Source organism: Salmo salar, chromosome 20, assembly GCF_965601325.2.
Source record: "Salmo salar chromosome 20, fSalSal1, whole genome shotgun sequence".
Classification (NCBI taxonomy): Eukaryota; Metazoa; Chordata; class Actinopteri; order Salmoniformes; family Salmonidae; genus Salmo; species Salmo salar.
This window is the reverse complement of record NC_138310.1, coordinates 4,140,694-4,147,515: the sequence shown is the minus strand read 5'-3', so window position 1 is coordinate 4,147,515 and position 6,822 is coordinate 4,140,694. Positions and strand designations below refer to the sequence as shown.

The following is a 6,822-nucleotide window of genomic DNA, read 5'->3' as shown; positions in this document are numbered from 1 at the left end:
TTAATTTACTGTAGTGATGGACAGCTGGAGGCATTTTGAAAACATGTTTTCAAACACTTGTTTTTCACAAGTGTATTAGGGTGTGAACTCTACAAACAACGTTTCCATGATGGGCTATTAGCAGGACAATAGACTCTTCATACCTCCATTTATTTACAAAATGGTGGTCTAATAGCTCGGCTAGGTGTGAAAAATCCCTCTCAACTTGCAATGTATTTGATGTTTAAGTACTCTAAAGTTGTACATTTCTAACTCAAAACCTCAATCAACTGCAAAATGTCGGATAAAACATATACTGTACAGTATTTGTACATCAACATCTTTATGCTTTCATTAATAAAATAATGATAAAAAGACTCTTTCAAAATGCAGTTTATTTCAACTACTGTACACCTCAGCTACATTTTAGTTGCACTTCCCCCCAGCTCCATGACCACGGGTAAAACCTTGCTGAGATGATCAATGTATTTGTTGCACTGTTGTATCATCAGTTTCTCAAGCCAAAACATCTTGATGGCCTTCACCAGTTCATATTTGCTTGTTGGCTTGGCTGAGTTACGGATGAATGATTTCAGTTAATGCCAAACAAGTTTGATCAGGAGACCTACATGTAGAGATGAAAAAAATATTTATAGATATACTGTAGGCCTACCGTGGATGATGCGAGTCTCATTAGTGTTGAGTAATGTGCTGTTAAAAGTGTTACTCTGCTGGCGTCTTGACCCAGTTTATGACCTCATTTGCAACGCAAACACGGGCGGCAGTGTGTTTTGGGTCATTGTCTGCATTTGGAGAAAAAAATGACATTACCCTAACAGGCAACACTAGGTAAAATAAATGTGTGTAAATAGGCCTAAACATAACAAAATATTGCTATAATCCTACCTTGAAAGAAAAAATGTGGTCCCAAAAACACTTCTCTGACATAGGGTCCAGCATATCTCTTGATTATGTCATTGGGCCTGCAGGACGCAAAGTTATTTGTTTGTCAGACGAATCATTGGGTCGAAACTAGACAGTACAAAACAAGAGAACATGTGATTAATGTTCTGGAAAAAAATTAATATATATATATATATATAGAGAGAGAGAGAGAGAGAGAGAGAGAGAGATTTTTTTATATATATACGTATGTCAGAGCCTTTCCATAAGTCAATTCAAGTTTCTTCAACTGTCTTCTGACTCTGATTAGTGTGATGTTGATGTTGAGCCGTGATGCCAGCAGATTCCAGACTGCCGATCGCTTATCATCTTCAACCATCAGTGAGTCGATGGCTTGAACAGTCTCACTGGAAATGGAATAAAAATGTGCAACATACTATAAAGACCAAGCATTATTTTTAGCATTATTAGGTCTACTTTACAGTATTTTAGCCTACTGTACCTGTTAATTTTCCTGGGCTTTTTTGTTCGGCGTGACACAGACACCTGATGATAGCGTTTACGAATAGCACCATCCGTGACCATAATCCCCAAGTCTAACAGTATTCTACCAACATGTTAAATTATTCAAGGCTCCTTTCTCTTCTATGTGCTGGAGTCCTTTTAAGAATTCAAAATAAGCCATCCACCCTTGATGGGCTATCAGCAGGACAATAGACTCTTACTGAGTTTAGGGACTTTAAATGTATTAATGGATGTTTGCAAGGCATGTCAGTTCTCCCATCTCTTTTGCATAGCCCACCAAATGCATTGTTTTCTAACCACATCTGGATGGATCTATAACGAATTACTATGGGAATAAATATCACTGAATGACAGAAATATTGGAATAAAGTAGGCTAATGAAGGCAACAAATGGTTGCTTATTGGAACACCTAAAGTCATCCAATTGTTATAATAGGATTTGAAGCAATAACCCACCTACGTGTGGTCAACTATTTCAGCACGGTTTTGCGTTGCTCTGAGAAAAGCATGGGTACTGGTCTTGATAAATCAATGAGATTTTTTTTCACTGAATGTCCGATTGTGTATTGGTTAGCCTACAATTAATCTGTTTTTGTTACTTACCCTGCTGGATTTAAAACTGCATTCAGGGCGATGTTTGTGTTCACTTGCTACGTTGGCCATGGTACAAGTTGTTGACTTCAGGAACATGTTGAATAAGGTGTAGTATGGTTTGATCTGTAACAGAAGGTCGTTTGAAAGTGACTGACAAATACAGAGAGAAATGGTAGCGTCACTTTAGTTAAACGTGTGTTATATTCCTGCAAATACATGGTTTCTGTAAATAAAAATGTTACAATTTTTTTTGTAATTATCACCTGATGGGGGACAATGATGTAAAACCATGTAATAAAGCTCCGTTCTGGGATTTGAAAAACAACAAAACGAGGTCCCCGCCACTTGTTTTTGTCACACCCTGATCGGTTTCACCTGTCTTTGTTCTTGTCTCAACCCCCTTCCATGTGTCGCCCATCTTCCCCAGTGTATTTATACCTGTGTTCTCTCCTTGTCAGTTGCCAGCATGCTTTCCCGTCTTCCTGTTTTCTCAAGTTTCTATTTCCTATTCTCCCCGCTTCTAACCATTGTGCCTGCCCTGACCCGAGCCTGCCTGCTGTTCTGTACCTGCCTGACTTTGACCGGATTACGAACCTCTGCCTGCCCTGACCCAGAGCCTGCCTGCCGTTCTGTACCTTATTGACTCTGCCCTGGATTACGGACCTCTGCCTACCCTCAACCTGTCTTTTGCTTTGCCCCTGTTTGGGCCTGCCCCCTGTTTGGGCCTGCCCCTGTTTGGGCCTGCCCCCTGTTTGGGCCTACCAACGGTTTGGGCCTGCCAACGGTTTGGGCCTGCCCCCTGTTTGGGCCTGCCCCTGTTTGGGCCTGCCCCCTGTTTGGGCCTGTCCCCTGTTTGTGATTCTAGCTGTCTGCATCTGGGTCATATCCTGAGTTCTGATAGTTTTGGTATACAAGGGATATTATTTTTGTTTTATTTAACCTTTATATAACTACGCAAGTTAGTTAAAGAACAAATTCTTATTTACTATGACGGCCTACCAAACGGCCTCTTGCGGGGACAGGGGCTGGAATTAAAAATAAAAATAAATTAAATAAAAAGACCATTGATCATCTTTCCCAATGCCAGACTGTGGCTTTATTTAATACAATTAATACAATTATGCCTATATTAGCAAAACATTTACTTACCACGGGTTTTCCTTGCATTGACATGTAATTCATGTGTTCTCCCCTCGTCTTGTATTGCTCGTTGGCGTGTACGATAGCCATGTCCACGTATTTCTTCTCCTCCTGGCTCAGTGTGTTGTACTGGTGTTGACCTGTTGTGGTGATTATCAGGGTCACTACAGTGAGCAGCAGAACAGTTAGAAAATGCTCCATCTTCCTCTTGTTGCTCTCACACAGTAGGACTGAATGGGACTCTACTCTGGAACATATACAGTATACCTTAGTTTGTTCCCAAACAACACTCCCTTTAAAGTGGTCAAAAAAGGTCAAAATTAGGGCACTATATAGGGAATAGGGAGATATTTGAGACACTGACCTTGTCTCTCCAGCTGTGTAACACGTTAAACCAGAGATTTCATCAGTCATCATTACATATTAAAAAGGGTGAAATTTCAAGTGAAACATGTTTGTTTATTTTGACAGGTAGCCTATTTTGTATGTGTGGTATTTGTTTCAGACAAAGTCCACTTGATAAGGGATGGCCAAAGGTAGAACCCTGCAGTAGGGCAATAATTGTGTATGTCGATCAAAGATGCTGTAGCACCCCTTGGTAAATTGAAATGAAATAAATAGAAATTATATAGTTACTCCTGTTTGTACATAAATAAATAAAATCATGAAATATACTACACAAGAGGATAATTTATCCACAGAGCACCAATAGTTTTGTTTACAAATAAAAGTGGAGGGCAAATGGCTTTCATCTGATCACTGGGGTGAATAGTCACACACACACACACACACTCTCTCTCTCTCTCTCTCTCTCTCTCGACTATGACATACCATGACATGACACATCTATTTTGTCCTCCTTCAATATTTCACAACGGAAATAAGGCTTTTATGAATCCTTTCAATTCTTCAAATATATTCTGGAGTTTCTTTCAAGAGCTATAGGCTGTACGCATGAATCTTTTCAGCCAGCACTTAAGAATGTGATAAAGCAGGCAGGCAATTTATGGCTTCATTAAATATAATCATTTGTAAAGAGTAGGGTAAATTAGATGTCACGGGGGTTTGTGTATGGTGCAACTGGGGTGTATTCAGTGATGTGAAATGTTCTGAACATTACAGATAGAAATAGAATAGATAGAATAGGAAATCATGTCAGATCTATCTGACAGTCATATATATCTACATTATCCATTTCTATCTGAACGCTCAGTAACATTTCCTCTTCCTGAACAGGCCCCTTGTATAATGGCTGGGGAATATCTCAACTCAAGATTTCTTAGTTTGAATTTAAGTGAGATTCAGCATCTATATATTTCAATCAAATGATCTCTGTTATGTCTAGCTTAGAGTCCTGCTATGTACTGTAGGTGGAAGGCTGCTGGGTCGGTGTCCTACTGCGATTGCTCTCGTTGCTTAGGGATTAATGCTACAGCAGCTATATACACAGGTTCTAGACATAGTAATCATTGTTAGACTCTGTTCATCATAATTGCCTCTCGATTCCCCTTGTTCCCCCCGTAGAGTCAGTCGAGAGAAGAAAGGGTTTTAGTTGTTTGCAGTTTTCTACACTGATGGATACTTTGCTACCGGCTTTATTGGCTTTTAGTGAGCAGGGATCTCATGAAAGTAACCAATCACTCAACAATATGTAAAAAACAAAAGATGCAGTAAATACCTGTATCTAGTACAATAACACTGATTATATTGGATTATAGAGCTATGTTCACTATTCTCTAGTCTAGAACGCAAGACAAGCTGTCGTTTGCCAGTCAAGACAGGCTGTCGTTTGCCAGTCAAGACAGGCTGGTGTTTGCCGGTCAAGACAGGCTGGTGTTTGCCGGTCAAGACAGGCCCTCATTTGCCAGTCAAGACAGGCCGTCGTTTGCCAGTCAAGACAGGCCGTCGTTGGCCAGTCAAGACAGGCCGTCGTTGGCCAGTCAAGACAGGCCGTTGTTGGCCAGTCAATACAGGCCGTCGTTTGCCAGTCAAGACAGGCCGTCGTTGGCCAGTCAAGACAGGCTGTCGTTTGTCAGTCAAGACAGGATGTAATTTGCCAGTCAAGCCAGGACCACATGCCACTCTATCTACCCACACATTGATTCCCACAGCCCCAACACCTGGGAGGATCTGTCACTGTGTGAGTCCTAAATGGCATCCTATCCTATTCCCTATAAAGTACACTACCTTTGACCAAAGCTCTATTGCAGAGAGAGAGAGAGGAACACTGGTATGGATCTTAGCATCATTACCTATTAACAGCAGTGTTTGATTTGAACATGTTTCATTTTTGTGAGGTTCCCACAGTATTTATTTGTAATGGCTCAGTAACATTTCCATTCAATTATTAATTATATACTTTCAGGGATTAAGTTGAGTGGTCAGTCTGTTGAAAGAGCATGCATGACCAAATGCTATACTAAAATGTTGAAGGTGGTGAGAGCCTTGGTTTAGAATTATCACCTCCTGTGATAGACACACACACACACCACACACACACACACACACACACACACACACACACACACACACACACACACACACACACTACACAGCAGAACACACACGCCTCACCAGTTACATACAAATAAAACATTTTTCACCACATGCTTCGTAAACAAGTGTAGAATAACAGTGAAATGCTTACATTTACAACAATGCAGAGTTAAGGATTAAGATATGTTTTTTAAATAATAGAAATAATGACACAAGGAATAAATACACAGTGAATAACGAATAATAAAAAATAAAACAAATTTACATGGCTAAATACAGGGAGTACCAGTACCGAGTTGATGTGTAGGGGTACCAGGTAATAACATGGCTATACACAGGGAGTACCAGTACCAAGTCGATGTTTAGGGGTACATTATAATGGCATGACTATATACAGGGAGAACCAAAACCAAATCGATGTGCAGGGGTATGAGGTAATAACATGGCTATATACAGGGAGAACCAGTACCGAATCGATGTGCAGGGGTGCAAGCTAATTGAGGTAGCTATGTACTGTACATACAGTGTCTTCAGAAAGTGGTCATACACCTTCAATTATTCCACATTTTGTTGTGTTACAGCCTGAATTCAAAACAGATTAAATCAACATTTAAAAATGTATCACCCATCTACACACAATACCCCATGATGCAAAATGGATTAAATGCATGTTTTGTATCATCCATTTACAAACAATACCCCATAAGGACAAAGTGATAACATGTTTTTTGAAATTTTTGCAACTGTATTGAAAATGATATACAAAAATATTGAATTGACATAAGTATTCACACCTCTGAGTCAATACTTTGTAGAAGTACTATTGGCAGCGATTGCAGCTGTTTATGGGAAAGTCTCTAAGAGCGTTCCACACCTGGATTGTGCAACATTATCCCATTATTCTGTCAAATTTGTTGTTGATCATTAATAGACAGACATTTTCAGGTTTTGCCATAGATTTTCAAGTAGATTTAATGGTGCTCCAACATGGCTGTTATAGAATGTTGTAGTGTCATGTTAATGAGGCTCCAACATGGCTGCAATGGCTGCATTTTATAGATACACCTCTCCTGAATCGAACCACGTTGTCCATTTTACATTTTTTTACATTTTAGTCATTTTAGCAGACGCTCTTATCCAGAGCAACTTACAGTAGTGAATGCATACATTTCATTTCATACATTT

The 6,822-nt window shown here is 39.8% G+C and overlaps 1 long non-coding RNA gene across 2 annotated transcripts; it reads right to left on the bottom strand.

Moving 5' to 3' along the window:
- Positions 1 to 239: 239 nt before the first annotated feature.
- Positions 240 to 2,663, bottom strand: LOC106579828 (uncharacterized). Of its 2 annotated transcripts, none has more exons than XR_006761087.2 (4): positions 2,265 to 2,663; positions 2,011 to 2,124; positions 886 to 1,289; positions 240 to 782 (listed from the first exon to the last, which is right to left on the bottom strand). It is a non-coding gene; the product is annotated as an uncharacterized LOC106579828 (long non-coding RNA). The 2 variants fall into 2 exon arrangements; XR_006761086.2 differs by having other exon boundaries at positions 2,440 to 2,663.
- Between the last annotated feature and the right edge of the window lie 4,159 nt (positions 2,664 to 6,822).